Below are 17809 nucleotides of genomic sequence, written 5' to 3' on the forward strand. Positions count from 1 at the left end.
CACTAAAAAATAAGATAAAAATATAAAAGATCAAAAATGTTGGAGAAAATGCCCATCTTCTTAGAGCTTAACCCACTTTCCCATTGGGTAGGGAAAGTACTTATCCTTGACAAAGAAGTCAAAAATAAACCATGGAAAAAGAAAGCATCTTCAATAAATGGTGCTGGTCTAACTGGCTATCTATAGGTAGAAAAATGAAAATAGACCCATATTTGTTATCTTGCATAAAGCTCAAGTCCAAGTGGATCAAGGACGTCAACATAAAACCAGATACACTGAATCTAATAAAAGAGAAGTGGGAAAGAGCCTTGAACTCATTGGCATAGGGGGAAATTTCCTAAACAGAACTCTGATGGCTCATGCTCTAAGATCAAGAAATGATAAATGGGACCTCATGAAACTGGAAACCTTCTATAAGGCAGGACATAGTCAATAAGAAAAATCGGCAAGCCACAGATTGAGAAAAAAAAATCTTTTTTTTTCTTTTCTTTTTTTTTATTGTTATTTTTTTTGTTCGATATAATTTATTTACATTTCAAATGATTTCCCCTTTTCTAGCCCCCCCCCCTACTCCCCGAAAGTCCCGTAAGCCCCCTTCTCTTCCCCTGTCCTCACTTAGGATTGCAAACTGGTACAACTACTCTGGAAATCAATCTAGAAGTTCCTCAGAAAATTGGAGATAGATCTAGCTAAAGACCCAGCTATACCACTCTTTAGAATATACCCAAAAGATGTCCCACCATAACACAGGGGCACATGTTCCACTATGTTCCTTTTTTAAAATTTTTAAAATGTACTTTCTTTTTTTTAATTTATATATATAAATTTTATATATATAAATTTTATATATATAAATTTTATATATATATATATATATATATATATATAATATATATATATATATGTTCTATATTCTTTGTTTACAATCCAAAAGCTTTCCCCGTTCCCAGTTCCCCCCTGCCCATATGTCCCATAAGTCCTCTTCTTTCCATCCATTCTCCTATCTTTCCCCCTTCCTTTTCTCTGTCCTGGTACTCCCCTACAATGCTGGATCAAGCCTTTCCAGGATTGGGGCCCTCTTCCTCCTCTTCATGGGAATCATTTGATATGCTAATTGTATCTTCAGTATTCAGAGCTTCAGGGCTAATATCCACTTATCAATGATTGCATTCCATGTGTATTCTTTTGTGATTGCGTTACCTCACTTAGGATGATATTTTCCAGTTCCATCCATTTGCCTAAAAAATTCATGAATTCATTGTTTTTAATTGCTGGATAGTACTCCATTGTGTATATATACCACATTTTCTGTGTCCATTCCTCCAACGAGAGATATCTGTGTTCTTTCCAGCTTTATTATAAATAAGGCTGCTATGAACGTAGTGGAGCATGTGTCCTTATTGCATGCTGGGGAATCCTCTGGGTATATGCCCAGGAATGGTATAGCAGGGTCCTCTAGAAGTGTCATGTCCAGTTTTCTTAGGAACCGCCAGACTGATTTCCATTGTGGTTGTACCATCTTACAATCCCACCAGCAGTGAAGGAGTGTTCCTCTTTCTCTACCTTAGCCATTCTGACTGGTGTGAGGTGAAATCTCAGGGTTGTTTTGATTTGCATTTCCCTAATGGCTAATAATGTTGAGCATTTCTTAAGGTGCTTCTCGACCATCCGAATTTCCTCAGGTGAAAATTCTTTGTTTAGGTCTGTACCCCATTTTTTAATAGGGTTATTTGTTCCCCTGGGGTCTAACCTCTTGAGTTCTTTGTATATATTGGATATTAGCCCTCCATTGGATGGGCTCCACAGCTCTGATTGGGTTACCTCACTTAGGATGATATTTTCCAGATCCAACCATTTGCCTAAGAATTTCATGAACTCAGTAGTATTCCATTGTGTAAATATACCACATTTTCTATATCCATTCCTCCATTGAGGAACATCTGGGTTCTTTCCAGCTTCTGGCTATTTATAAATAAGGCTGCTATGAACATAGTGGAGCATGTGTCCTTATTGCATGCCAGGGAATCCTCTGGGCATATGCCCAGGAGTGGTATTTCAGGGTCCTCCAGAAGTGTTATGCCCAGTTTTCTGAAGAACAGCCAGACTGATTTCCAGAGTGGTTGTACCAACTTGCATTCCCACCAGCAGTGGAGGAGTTTTCTTTTTTCTCCACATCCTCACCAACACCTACTGTCTCCTGAGATTTTGATCTTAGCCATTCTAACTGGTGTAACCAGAAACACTGAACCTAGTAGAAAAGAAACTGGGGAAGAACCTTGAGGACATGGGGACAGGGGAAAAGATCCTCAATAGAACACCAATAGCTTATGCTCTAAGATCAAGAATTGACAAATGGGACCTCATAAAATTACCTGTAAGGCAAAGGACACCGTCAAGCAGACAAAACGGCAACCAACAAATTGGGAAAGGATTTTCACCAACCCTACATCTGACAGAGGGCTAATATTCAATATATACAAAGAGCTTAAGTAGTTAGACTCCAGAGACCCAAATAACCATATTAAAAAATGGGGTACAGTGCTAATCAAAGAATTTTCACATAAAGAACTTTGAAGCACCTTAAAAAATGTTCAACATCATTAGTCATTAGGGAAATGCAAATCAAAACAACCCTGAGATTTCACCTTCCACTATGTTCATAGTGGCCTTATTTGTGATAGCCAGAAGCTGGAAACAACCTAGATGTCCTACAAAAGAAGAATGGATACAGAAAATGTGGTTCATTTACACAATGGAATACTACTCATCTTTTAAGAATGAGGACATACTGAATTTTGCAGACAAATGGATTAAACTAGAAAATATAATCCTGAGTGAGGTAACTCAAACCCAAAAGGACATGCATGGGATATACTCACTAACAAGTAGATATTAGGGGGGGAAAGTACAGAATACCCAAAATACAGTCCATAGAACTCACAGAGGTCAACAAGCTGAAGTGCCTAAGTGAAGAAGCCTTAGTCCCACTTAGGAAAGAGAAGAAAGCAATCACAAGTGGGGAGGAAAGGAGGGACCTGGGAAGGAAAGTAAATGGGGTAAAGGCATGGGAGGAAGAGAGGGGATTTGGTGTTGGGTGACAGAAAAGGACTGAAGCCCTGAGGGTCAGCAGAAAGAATGGAAACAGGAAACCTCAGGACATAGGAGGTTTGGGGACCCTTCAGAATCACCAGAGACCTGGGAGGTGAGAGACTCTCAGGACTCGAAGGGTGGGATCTTAGATGAAATGCCAGACAGTAGGGAGAGGGAACTATAGAGCCCATCTCTGGCAGGCAGACAGGGCAGCAAATGAGGGAGAGGGGACCATCCCACAGTCATAACTCTGACCCATAATTGCTCATGTCTGAAAGAAATACAGGGATGGAAATGGAGAGAAGCCTGAGGAAAAGAAGGTCCAGCAACAGGCAACAGGCCCAAAAAGTGGAATCCAGCTCAAGGGGAGGTCCCAAGGCCTGACACTATTATTGAGGCTATGGAGTGCTCACAAAAAGGGACCTAGCATGATTGCACCCTAAAAACACAATAAACAGCTGAAAGAATCATATGCAGATATTTGCACCAAACCAATGACCTGAAGCAGCTCACCTCTGTTGTTGAACTAGGGAAGGCTGAAAGAAGCTGAGAAGGGCAACCCTGTAGGAGGACCAGCAGTCTCAATTAATCTGGACCCCTGAGATCTCTCAAACAGTGGGACACCAAACAGACAGCATACACCAACTGATATGAGACCCCCAACACACATATGGTAGAGAACTTCAGCATCTGTGTTCATTAAGAGATAATGTACCTAACCCTCAAGAAACTGGAGGCCCCAGAGAATTTAGAGGTCAGGTGGGGTGGGGATGGGGACATCCACATGGAGACAGGTATAAGAAGGAGTTGTGGTATATGGAATAGTCTGGAGGGTGGACATGGAGGGGAGAATAAAATATTGAGTGTAAAAATATTAATCAATTAAAAAGAAATAGGAGAGAGAGGAAAAGAGAGGTGGGGAGACACAGAGAGAGAGTGGAGAGAGAGAAGAGAAACGTACCACTGCCCCATCATCAAATATGGCAGATGTTCGATTTTACTGTACAGGATCTCACAATACATAGATAGATAGATAGATAGATAGATAGATAGATAGATAGATAGATAGATAGATAGATCTGTCTTTACTAGTAAAGTGTAAAAATTAATTAAAACTTAATTATATGACAACAAGAACAAAACCTGAACTGAGGTCCTAAAACCGAAGACATTTGTCTCTACAGCATGAATAGAGGGTCCCAGTTAAGTGCTTTCTCAGAGTTAATGCTTGAGGGTGTAATGAGGAGTAAACTTAGTTCACTTCTTGCTGGTGTCCTCTAGCTTCTTTCCTGACACCAAAGTTCATTGATTGACCCTAAGAACAAAACTTTCCAAACAGATCCTGTTTTCATACTAAGTAATAACTTATTATCAGTCAACATTTTAAGCAAAATAAGTCTAGGAATTAAGGAGGCATAATTAATTTCTGAATTCTAGAAAGGAGTAATTTATTTCTCCCCAGTTCTTAATTTCACTTAATGTGGCCAGAACAGAGGAATTCGTTCTTCATTATGTGATGGAGGCTTTATGTAACTTTATGTAGCTTTTCGTAGCTCATATTTGTCATAGTTTAACTACTATTTATGATTTTTATGATAAATAATTATACATGCATGAGTATATAATATGTAAGTTTTCAAAATTTCTTCAGATTTTTCTAAGTTCTAATTTCATTTCCTTATGATTTTCTTGATTTCCTTTTTGCTTTTTCCTTTCTGATTTTTTGTTGTTGTTGCTGATTTCCATTGTAATCTATGATTGTCTGATATTAGACAGGAAGTAGTTTCATTATTGTTGTATTAAATTGGATATTCTCTCTGTGACTTCTAGTTAGGTGTATAAGAGTTTTGCCTATCTTATTGAGTTTCTTACAGAACCATTTATTTGTTTCATTTATTGTTTGTATTGTTCTCTTTGCTTCTGTTTTATTGAGTTCAGCCCTCAGTTTGATGATTCCTTGTCTTCTACTCCCCTTGGGTGTGCTTATTTCTTTGGTTCTGGAGTGCCCCTGCATGTTGTTAAGTTGCCTGGTTCATTTTGTTCTAGAGTTATCAGGTGTGCCGTTAAGTTGTTAATATAAGATATACTTCCTCCTCCTCCTCCTCTTCTTTTTCTTATCCTTCCTTCTCCTCCTCCTCCTTCTCTTCCTTCTTCATGTAGGCACTTAGTTTTATGAATTTTCTCTTAGCACTGCTTTCATTGTCTCCCATAACTTTAGGTATGCTGTGTATTCATTTTCATTAAATTCTAGAAACTATTTAATATTTTTCTTTATTTCTGTATTGACCCATTTATCATCCAGTACAGTTACTCAGTTTCCATTAATTTGTAAGCTTTCTGTTGTTGTTGTTGATATGTAGCTTTAATCCATGATGGATTGATAGGAAGCAGAGATTTATTTTAATTTTCTAGTATTTGTCCAGACTTGCCTTGTATCCAAGTATTTGGTCAGTTTTAGAGAAATTTCAATGACATGCTGAGAAGAAAGATTACCTTTTTGTGTTTAATTAAAATGTAGAGGCTGTCCTTAAGTGGACAATGTACAGAACAAATACATTTTCACATTGTGTTCTTTGCACATACTGAAATCAGCAAGCTGCTGTATTCAATTAGATTCCTAATACTCCCTTCACTGAAATGATAATCTATGTACAAATGTTCTATAAATATGTTATGTTCATTTGGTTTATACCATCTGTTAACTCCAGTATTTGTTTTTGTTTGGATGCCCTGCCCATGGGGTAGAATTAGGTATTAAAGTCTTCTGCTATCAGTGTGTTACTGAGTATGGGACTGAAGTAGTTAGTAAGATAAAAAGAGCCACTCTTTCCTTTCCTCTCTGCATTTCCTAGCAAACTTAATATTTTGATTTTCTCTTAAAAGGGAACATAACTATGGCATTCTGTTTTCAAAGTTTCTTTGTTAATTTGAAGTCAGATTTATGTAGCCCCTGTTTACTCTAAGATTTATATGCTGGAACCTGATTAGTAAATCCTATTCTGGAGCATTCCCTGCAGGGTATATATTAAATATAAACTTAGTATTTATATTTCCTTTAATAATAAACATTAAGTATAATTAGTTATCTTTTACCCATTTTATTAATTATTATTCATTCAAATTACTTATATTTTAATTATATTTTTAAATTTCAAATGATATCCCCCATCCTGGTTACCCCTCCACAAATTCCAAATCCCATCCCCTATCTTCCCCCTCCACTTTGCCTCGATGAGGCAGCCCACTCACCTACTCCTGTCTCACCATTCTAGAATCCCCCTAAGCTGAGTCATCAAGCTTCCACAGGACCAAGAGCTTTCCCTCCCATTGATGTCAGATAAGGCCATCCTCTGCTACATGTGTGTCCTTTACCATGACTCCCTCTATGTGTACTCTTTGGCTGGTGGTTTAGTCCCTGAGAGCTTTGCATTGATACTATTAGTTGATATTGTTGTTCCTCCTATGGGGTTGCAATGCCCTTCAGCTCCTTCAGTCCTTCCCCTTGTTCATCCATTGGGTTCCCTGGGCTTAGTCCAGTGGTAGGGTGTATGTATCTCCATCTGCATTGGTCAGGTTCTGGTAGAATCTCTTAGGGAGCAGTCATACTAAGCGCCTGTCGGCAAGCACTTCTTGGCCTCAGCAATACTGTGGGGATTTGGTATCTGCAGATGGGATAGGTCCCAGATAGGACAGTTTCTGTTTGGCCTTTCATTCAGTCTCTGTTGCACTTTTTTGCCCCCGTCTTTCCTTTGGAAAGAAACATTTCAGTTAAACATTTTATGATGTGGGAGGGGGGGACAATCCCTCAACCTGGGACCATGCCTATCTACTGGAGGAGGTCTCTTCAGGTTGTGTATCCCCCTCGTTGTGTATTTTGGCTATAGTCATCACCATTAGGTCCTAGGGGCCTCTTGCTTCCCTGAAGTCTTGGACTTACTAGTGGTTACCTCCAGTTTCTCTTTTCCATTGCTACATGATTCTATTCAATTTCATGACTTTCTGTGCATCTCTGCTTTCCCTTCCAATACCTGACTCTGCCCCCGTAACCTATTGCCCCTCCCCATTTTCTCTCACTCCCAGGTCCCTTAATTATATTTTTGTGGGGTTTTGTGGTTATTGTTGTTTTGAAACAGTATGATAGATGAGAGTAACCTGAAACTTATAATTCTCATGCCTAAGAGAATGTCATGATCAAATTTAAAAGTTATCTTGAAATGTCATGCAATGACAATATATTAAAGAAGTAATATTATCTGAATTGATTAAAAGTAAAATATATTTTATGATATTCCACTTTTTGATATTTTATATCCTCACAGAAAGATGTAATATGTTATTGTATTTGGGAATATCCAGATAATTCTAACCTTGGAGATATCAAGATTATAATAAAAATGATAGATTAGGAAAAACAGTTAAATTTCTTACACATTAAAGGTGGGAACAGGTTAGGTGGTCCTCCCCAGGGAAGGGTACACCAATTCATTGCCCAGTGCCAAATAGCCAGACATGAAAACATACATACGAATAACTTGTTAAGTACTCAAAGTAAATTAAAAATATATGTGTGCATGTATATGTGCACACACGTGCATGCATGTGCATGTATGTGTATAAAATGCATATATGCATGCTATAACAATCAATGAAAAGAGAAGCCTAGACTTAGAAGAAGAGCACTGAGGGGTATATGGTAGCAGCTGATTAGCAAACAGAAAGGATAACTATTGTAATTCAATTACAATTTCAAAAAAAGAGTTAAATTTCTATGAAGCAAAAGACTCATCATGAGTGAGCAAAGAAAACATTTTGATTCAAATTTGTTATTAATAAATAAAGAGACTTATCAAGCAATACAGAGGTGATTCTTTTTTAAAAGAAGCACAGATTGCAGATAACAAGTATTTGGTGTTTTCAAGCAACTGTGTGAATTGGATGTCAGCTACACCAACTAGTCAGTGGTACCCTCCTGCTTCCTTTCTGATTTGTTTAGAAGGTGGGAAGGGCTGCATCTGTCCTGCTCTGCAACTGATCAGCACAGGTTTCGTTACTGTGTTCATGCCCATCTTTTTTCAGTCAAAGAGATTTCAGGGAACTCAGTTTCACAATGTATTAGTATTTTTCAGGTTTTTTTGTCCCTTCTCTATTTCCTCTAAAATTTAAAACCTTTTAATAAAGGTTTGAAGCATAGGAAGCTGCTTACATATAATCGGGACATTTTAGGGAAGGCACTCAGGTAACCTTAGCCTCCTTTTAGTGACACATTGAAAGTTATGCACATGGATTTCCTCTCCTATTTTCTTAATTTTTGTCCTCTTTCTAAACCACTTCCTACCCAGTATTTTCAGCAGAGATGGAGAAATACTGGCTACCTTAAAGAGTAGTGACAGGGACTGTCCTATCTTTACAGGGAGGTGGGCGAAGCTGAATAAGGAGATAAGCTGCTAACCCACTAAAGGAGCTTTTGAACCCAAATTGTTGTTGGTAGCTCTATGCAGCTCTTATTTAATTCTCCTGCCTGGAAAGAACAAATTATGTTCTATTTAGGGGTGATTCTCTTGCCAATTGAAGGTGCTCTTTTTAAGTAGTGAAGAAAAAAAAAACTGGAGAGGAAATTATGCAGTGACATTTCTCTTAAAGTTCTATTTAAAATACAAGCAAAGGAAATATATAAAAGAAATAACAGGAATAAAAATGCACAAAAGAAAATCCATCTCAAAAGTAGGTCCTGAGGCCTGCCATTCTTATTTTCTTGCTTCTTCATGCTTTATTAAACAAAGATTTTAATCTAGGATTTTGCTCAAAAATATTTTCTATAGAATTAATTTGAGTGTTATTTGAGTGTTGTATGAAAGAAGAGGAGGTTGGCACTCCCCTTGGTAAGAATGGAAGAATTCCTTGGGCCTAACCACACACATATGGTTAAGGCATTGCCTTCATGTTATCCAGAATTAATTTGGATTAGCACCAAAGTATGAATCTAAATAGATGACAGTGTATGTTTTTCAGAATTAAAAAAATTGCTTTATAAGGAAAACCACTTCAATAAACACAAACAACCATCACTTCTACAGTTCTCAATTTCATTAAATCTCACATAGCTCCTTGGAAATACTGTCATTTATTTGTATTAGCATATAAAAATGTGTAAAGACTTCTATAGTTGTTGTCAACAGGGATCAGCCTACTTTGGTTCAGTGAAAAATGCTAATACTAATTGATACCATTCAGCTTATGTCATTTGTAGGAAACAGAAGCATCAGTTAACTACCACAACAATCTACAATCAAAAAATATCCATGTAGTTTTTGGGACAGTGAATGGCATTGAAACAGGGACACATTTCTAATGTTCTTCACATTCACATTTGGCACCTTCATTTCTGTCTGTGTTTTTTTCTCATTCGTCACAGACATTCACAAAGGTCCCGAGACATCCTTTTCTAACTCTAGATAATCTATCTCTTAAATGACAGAATAACTACCTTTGTTCATTATCTCACTTAACAGTCTTAGCTGATGATCAGTTTCTCGGCCTAGTAAAGTCCACTAAATGTCTGTTGGTACACAAATACCACCATAAACCAGAGATTATGTTCGATAAATCTTGTTTTTCTATGTACATTACAAAGTCTTTGGGGCACGCATTCCTCCTTTACGTAAAGTATGGTTCTCTTTTTGGCTGTAGCATTAATTAAATCTTGGTTATATTGGTTGAGTATTTGGAGCTTGGAGCACATATCCCTGTGTTGACTCTCACACATATCAATTCTTGTTTGTTAAATTATTAAACTTCCTTGGCCTAATCATTGCAAGCTGCAGTAGTTTGATCCTTTGGAGATTTTCATGGGAATTACAAGACCTGAAGTCATGCTTTTATATTACAGATTGAAGAGAGAAGCCATCTAAGCTGTGACCTATTCCTTCACAAATTAGCTGATGATGATTATGATATTATCTTTCAAATAATTACAAAGCTAAAGTTTCCATTTGTAAAATAAAAATTTGGACTTAATTACATGCAATTTGGTTCACATCTGTGTTTAAATAATCTATAATCAAATATCATAGGTATATAGTCATCTTGAGAAATAATCACTTTTTTTCTATAAACAGTAATTCAGTTTCCAGGTCTATCTAGCATTATAGCATTAAGAAATGCCACTGAAATAAGTTGTTGATAGAATCAGATTTGTAATGTATTATTAATACATTATCCCTGAATTTCATATGTATATGAACTTTTCCTATCTGAACTTCAAAGGTGATTTAATAAAAAATACCTCAAGAAGACATTTTAGATTTATTAGTTATTATACTTATCCCTGGTTCACTTTCTTTTAACCTCCATCAATTTTAAAATCACATTTTCATTCCACAGGCTTGCAGTCACCTTTTAGAAATGAAATGTGTTCATTAACTATGGGTTTTGTGTACTTTAAGTGTGAGGACCTGGACATATAGAGTTAATGAGAGCAAGACCGGAACAGAGAGTGAAACAGAAACAGAGATACACACACACACACACACACACACACACACACACACACACACGACACATACAATACAGTCCCTTAACAGCTAAGTCTTGGTGGCTGATAGAAAACTAGAAGGATGTATTATGAAGGGTGTGACATCTGTCCTCAGAAGGGCTTGTTTAATATAGTGCTATGGAACTACCTAATCTGTTCCAATTTGCTACCCATTTTTCTTTGTTATCTGGCTCAGGGATGTCTCATCTCCCCAACTGACTGCTACAGGCTAGCAATCTGTAACAAAAACTCCATCTCAATCTCAGAGATAATAAAAAAGGGAGGCTGCAAGATTAATGACCCACGTCATAATTATAAAGCCTCAAACCACTGGCCTTATAAGGCATTTTAGAATTGAAGTCTTTCAGGGCTGAAGAAGCCACGCGGTGCCATGCTGTGAAAATATCATTCTCTTATTAAAGGAGATGCTGGCTTATTCAATCTGGTATGGCAGTGTGGTTTTAGCAGTGTTAGAAATGATAGTGAAGAAATGGTTTCTTCCCTTATGGAACTTAGAATAATTTTGCCCATCTCTGTCACCCCTTGATAATACCCAGATCTTATTAATATATAGAAAAGCAAGAGCTGTTCTTGGATCCAGGTAAAAACAGTGGCTACTGATGCACAATACTTCACACCTGTCTCACAGGTACCTGCTCATGTCCATGATGAAGGGGAACCAGTCTATACTGATCTTTAAGAACTGACCACTCTATAATTATCATTACAAATATAGAAATTCTCATAAATTCCCATTCTTACCCCACACATTTTTATATCTAATTGATGTATTAACTCATTGAATCAAAATGTAGTCTCATGTATGCATACACACAAATGTGCCCACTCATGGACACACATATACATACTCGTATGTGCATGTACACACAATTACTAAGGTGTCACAGTGTGCATTCATGAGTAATTACAAAAACTTTGGGAAGAGAATTCGTAGACCAGAGAACTGAGAGAAGTCAAAACAAACTGAGAGTTGCTAATTCTATCAATCAATAGGGAGGAAGAACAAAATGTGACTTTCTTATAAGAAAAGACAACTAGGGATGGTGATATGTTATGAGAAAGACTTCAGAGAAAGATGTAACAAATGTTGATACAGGCAGTGCTTTGGATCCCATGCAATGTGCTTGGTTAGAATATTGGCTTTAATAAAAAGTCTGTCAAATGCAGCACTACTCCTGTACTAAACTTGTCAGAGCTTTTATTGGTGAGGGATCTCAAACTGTTAAAGAACAATCTAACAAAGGCACCAATAGGGCCTTGAGTGCACTATCAGCGATATCCAATCTTTTGCTCTTATGAAAACTTTTCTTCCATCTGTGGCTTTGTCTCCCTCATAGAACATGCACCTTGACATATCCTCTGGCTCCTTTTCATTCTTCGGTGTAACTGTTCTGAAGTACAGAAGACTGTTGAGTTTTAGGATCTGGAAGATTTCTGTAGATTCAGGAAATAAGGAAGAGTCTTGCTGAGATGCTGGTCTTCACACTTTTCTCAAAGTGTGGTGAAATCTTGTACAGACAGGCCAGCTCAGACAAAGTTCCACTTTCCTACCACTTGATTTTTGTCACACAACACTCATCATTTCCAGCCTGTCATAAAGAATTTCATCTGCATGCAAAGTTTTTTTCACTCTATCTTCTTTAATTTTCTTTACAATATTGTGATAATTTTGGGGAACTAACATTGATGTCAGATATTCAAAAAATGTCATTCCACTTCATTATATCTAACATAGCTGTGAAGCAGGTATTACCACCTGTCTTACACATTTTTGGGGTGGGGTAAATAAGCTGTAGGGTAGTTCCTTGCTCAAGATCACAACAATTGGAAGTAGTGTGAGTTAGAGACAGACAACCTAATTCTAATACATCTTCCTCTTTTACCACCACTTAATTAAAGTGTATGTCTTTTCTTCTGTTTCTTTTTTCTTCTTTATGTCTTACCAGCACTTACTTCTTTTAAGTGTTTCACACATGAAGAATGGATAACATGTAGGAACGTAGATGGGTATTCTGTAAACTGGTTATGTCCTCAATGGTATTTTAACTTTCCTATTGTGGAAGTGGTAGACCAACACATAGTAGAACCAACAAAATTGCCATTTAGAAAATTCAAAATAGGCAAACTTCCCCTTTAATTTTGACCACATGCTTAGTGTCTGAAAAGCTGGTCTGCAATAAAAGAAATACCTCTGACATCACAAAGATTGTCTTCTAGTTTCTCTCCTGCAAAGTTAAAAATCAAACAATATTATTTATGTTGTAATTTGGACAAACTTGAGGAGGCATGTGCTAAATAGTCTATGATGTAGAATAGAGAGTGCTCAATGCCTGGTAACGTTTTTGAAGTGGGGGACTTTGAGGTGCTGATACAATCAACAATAGCATCAATCTGGCATAAACATCTATGCTTATTTAAAAAGAACCTGTGATGTGCAGAGTGCAAGGTCAAAGCACAGTAGGAGAGGTTAATTAACCTGTCTGTGAAATAACGCAGAAATGATAGGTGAGAATGAAAAATCTGGTGCATCTCATTGCAAGTGGAATTTGTGTTTGATTGTATATCTATGTGTTTATGTGAAATACTGGTTTAGAACTACACGGTGTTAGAATGGCATTTATATCACTGGCATTCAGTTCACTCATATTCATGGTTTTAACTACCAAATTCTTGTAAAATCTGAATGGTTAACCTCTATTAGGGATTTGTTAATCTTCTAGGACTATGCCGTTTACACATATGAAAAAGCATATTTCAAATCTGTAATCCACCTTGGTGATTAAAGGTCAAATATGATAGATGTATTCAGAGACCTTTGGCACATTTCAGGCACCGGCCCATCAGTTGAAGCCAGCCAGTACATCAATCCTTTCATCAAGCTTTCTGATAGATGTGCCACTCATCCAGAAATTCATACTACTGTTCCAGATCCCATTTAGTTCTTTCAATGAGGAGATGTTGAAAGACATGCTCCAGTTCTTTCTGACATCCAAAGCATTTCTTTACAATCTCATAATCTTTTCAAAATATGACCATAAATTATTATTATTTTATTAATGCTCATTTAAATTAATGACATGTATTGACCTCCTACATTACAAGAAAAATATCTGTAAAGTAAAATAGGTAGCTGAATTATGTTACATTCAATTGAAGACCCAGTCACCCAAACATAAAGACTTGAATAAAGCCAGTAGGTGATGCCCATGAAAGGACCATGCCATGATGAAAAGTGGGAGATAAGACCATGGTGGCATGGAGGAGACTGCTGAGTATTGTAGGATCCTGAATACCCAAGTAAGGACCATAGCTTTCAATTTGAAAGGTAGAAGGACAACTGATATTTCATGGTCTGATGGATATTACAATGTCTATGGTGAATACAGATCATAAGTAGGTCAGCGTATAAGTTAGGCCAACAATTAAGTTACTATCTTAATCCAAGTATAACATTTTTGAAAGGTAGTATTATGGTAATTTACAAATTTATTCTGTCTTGACTTCCAGGTGTACCTTGAATTCCTATTATTGCCATTACTCTCCCAGACTGATTTCTAGTTCCAGGGGGCACTTAAGAGAAATGCCATTCTAAAGAGAAATGGTGTACGGTGGTAACCATTCACTAGTAGTCAGGTATTTAATCCCTGCAGAAGGAATGAATAGAACTGCAGACTAAATTTGATGGGTTTTATATTTCTGTTCAAAATCTATCTTCATCATATGAGAATAAATGATATTCTAAATCATTGACTAAATAATATAAATGTACCTAGTTTTCTTCAATCTAGTTTAACAACATTAACATTACATATTTCCTCTTCAGAAATATTATTACTTAAAATATTTCAGTTGAATAACTCATTATTTAATTTACTGTGACATGAAATAAACTCAGAGCATTCATTTTTTAAATTCTTACTTTTTCTACTAAGTAGATATAGCTGCCTATTTTATTTTGACCATAGGATGATATGAAAGTTAAATTTCTATTTAAAAATTAACTTTCAATTTAAAAGTCAAGATATGAATTGAAAGGATAAATTAAATTTCAGATAATTAAATGGTCAACCATAAAGCAGAGGATCATAAGAACATGAATGACTGTGGAATGTTTGCTGTGTGTGTGTGTGTGTGTGTGTGTGTGTGTGTGTGTGTGTGTGTGTCTGTGTGTCTGTGTGTGTGTGTGTGTGTGTGTATAATATCCTCTTCACTGCCAAAGATCAGGGAGCATCATGAAATCAAGTTCTGAAAAACTAAGAGGCACAATCAGGGAGGACAAGGCTGCATCTAACTTCTGCATATGTCTGAAACCCTGTACGTATGAACCCAGAGCAACTGTGGTTATTTTAAATAGCATGGAGGTAGAATATCTCATAAGACTCACTGCTAGCTGATGAACTGTTAACTCAGAGTTGACTGCTTTTACTGGAGTGAGAGTGAGTTTTCTTTAAGATTGTGATTGCTGATCAGTCAGCTAAACTCTGTGTGGGTTCCTATACTCATGGGTATATGAGAAGACAAGATTGAACTCAGTAGGTTATATAAGAAATATATATGGCTTTAGATGTGAATAGATGCAAAGTCAAGAGATATTAGTGAAGAAAGTAGTGAGTTATTATAATTAAAATACATGCAAAAATTTCTTAAATGATTGATAAAATACAATAAAATTAGACAAAAATTGAAAGAAAAAATAAAATCAATTTTCATAACACATAATGCTGGAATAAATAATCAATAGATATTAAAGATATTAGATATCTTTAATAGACATTTTAGATATAATGGATTATAAAGATATTAAATATATTAGATGAGTGAATAGGAAATACTCAAATCATAAATTGGAGCAACTCCAAATAACAGAAACATAAGTAAGTCATGCAAGTGTGTCATTTTCTGGAATCACATTGTAATTTTACTACTCATCAGGATTTCTTGCTTATTTATATTTGAGAATATATGTAAATTTTACTGCTATAGGGGTAAAGAAAAAATATTGAAATATCTTATAAATCAGAAAGACAAAACAGTAATATAAAACAGACTGCTAGATTTTTATTTTACCATCTACAAAGCTGAGGGAATAGCAATCCAGCATCTGACCACATTTAAAGCAAGAGTATTAATGAAAAATTTGGTCAAGATGCTAACAGTGCATAGAGATACATGCCCCAGTCATGAGCCTATACTGCACTCTGTCCCTTTGGAACCAGAAGTATGTGAATTTGCAGTATTGCTTTGTGTAAACATGGTTTTCAATACCTTGTGCCACAATGACCTAAACATCTCACATAGGCTGCTAAGGCTAAGCCCTGTCTTTATGAAACCATAATCAAAAACCTATTGTTAGCAAACTATATCATTTCAATATCTCCAAGACTTAATCCAAATCCATAAATCCTTTGAGTAAATCAGCCCAGGCGATTAGAAGTCAGCTATGAACATGATACAAACTTACACCACAGTTCTAATCATCATTTAAAATAATCTCAATATACCCTACATTATTGCCTCCCTAAACATGTTCATCCAGAATGCTGAAAATGAATTAGATCAGTCCATGAGTATGAACATTTCATTCCTTTCCCTTCTTCATTAGGAAAACTAGGTATTGAAATTAAACTGAGGAAGCCCATTTTCTGTATTTCCAAATTCTCCCGGTCATATATATTAATAAGAAACAACAAGCCTATAATAACCATGGCCTTTTTCTCTGATAGTTTTTAGGATATTGAAATCTCTTGTAAGGTGAGGCATTGATTTGTTTATATTTCCTACACCAATAATAGAGCCTGGTTCAAGATACTTTCAATGTAGTTTCTTCTTTCATGTTTTGAATTATATAATCTTTTTCCTTAGTTATTTCCACAGTAAAAGTCTTTTTTAAGAGGTCAAGGCTTCTAGTTTTCTAAAGGACTATGAAACAATCTGAGACTGTGCCTGCATTGCCTTTAGCTAGAGACAGTTTGAGGACATAATCTTTATGCCTTCCAGTGGCTTCATATTTTGTGACTCCTCAGCTGTCTAACCGTATTACTTGCAGAGAACATTATGGTATAGATATTGAATCCCATCTCTCCTGCCAGGCATTCACACAACAGGCAAAACTCGTAGCATGAATTTATGACTCTTAAAGCATAAAATACGTTCAAGGACTCTAGTCCCCTAAAAGAACATGTGAAAGCTACATTTCTAATAGCATCTGGTGGACCAAAATAAAAGATGAAAGTCCTTAGTCAATTTTGCTATCTTCCATGATAAATTATGTATTATCAAAGCAAATGGATAATGTGTGAATAAAAATTTTACTGGTGTAGAATAATTTATTTTAGTACATATGTACATACATATGCACACAAGCATGTACACACACATATGAATTAAAAGTGTTTTGAAATTTTTATTATTTCATATTATTGGCTGAAAAATGACAGGAGATATTAATTTAAATAATTGCTATTACTAAGCCATTATAAAACCATCAGATTTGTGTGTGTGCATGTGTATGTTTGTGTATGTGTGTGTGTGTATGTGTGTGTGTATAATAATGGTATATTTCTTATAGAACTTTAAAAGAATTTTCACATACTTCTATACTCATAGATCGCTTAGCCATCAGGAGAGAATCTTTTTCCTGAATCAGATGGTAACAAATACAATGACCCATAGACAGACAATATGTAGAGAGTAAAATCATAGACTTAAATTGAATTTCGCCGTTAGTTCCACCATTCAGAGCTAGGGGAATATATGGAAGAGGAGGCAAAAATAGTATAAGAGCCAGATGAGATTGAGGACATCAAAAAAGCAAGACCCTATAAATCAACAGGCTTGAAGCACACATGAACTCACGAGTTTGAGGCAGCGTGCATTGGGCCTGTATGGGGTGGCATTGGTGGGGTCCTAGAGCTGAAAAGAGAAGTGAGTACATACCCCTATTTCCTGTATACCAGAAGCTACTCAGAGGATGGCCACTGGGAAATAAAATTAAGTTTCTGCAAAGTGAATCTGTCTGGGAACACAAACACTTTTTAAAATTGTATCTAATATTTAATATATATATACAATCATATATATACACATAGATAGATAAATAGATAGATAGATAGATAGATAGATAGATAGATAGATAGATAGATAGATTCTCTCTCCTTATTCTAAAGG

General features: G+C 36.2%; 1 protein-coding gene and 1 pseudogene across 1 annotated transcript in view; both read left to right on the top strand.

Annotated features, from left to right (window-relative positions):
• Positions 1–17809, top strand: part of Erbb4 (erb-b2 receptor tyrosine kinase 4) — a 708134-nt gene that overhangs the window by 348338 nt on the left and 341987 nt on the right. The gene's annotated exons all lie outside the window — the stretch shown is intronic.
• Positions 8932–9047, top strand: LOC127693170 (uncharacterized; annotated as a pseudogene).

This window comes from Apodemus sylvaticus, chromosome 9 (assembly GCF_947179515.1).
Source record: "Apodemus sylvaticus chromosome 9, mApoSyl1.1, whole genome shotgun sequence".
Taxonomy (NCBI): domain Eukaryota; kingdom Metazoa; phylum Chordata; class Mammalia; order Rodentia; family Muridae; genus Apodemus; species Apodemus sylvaticus.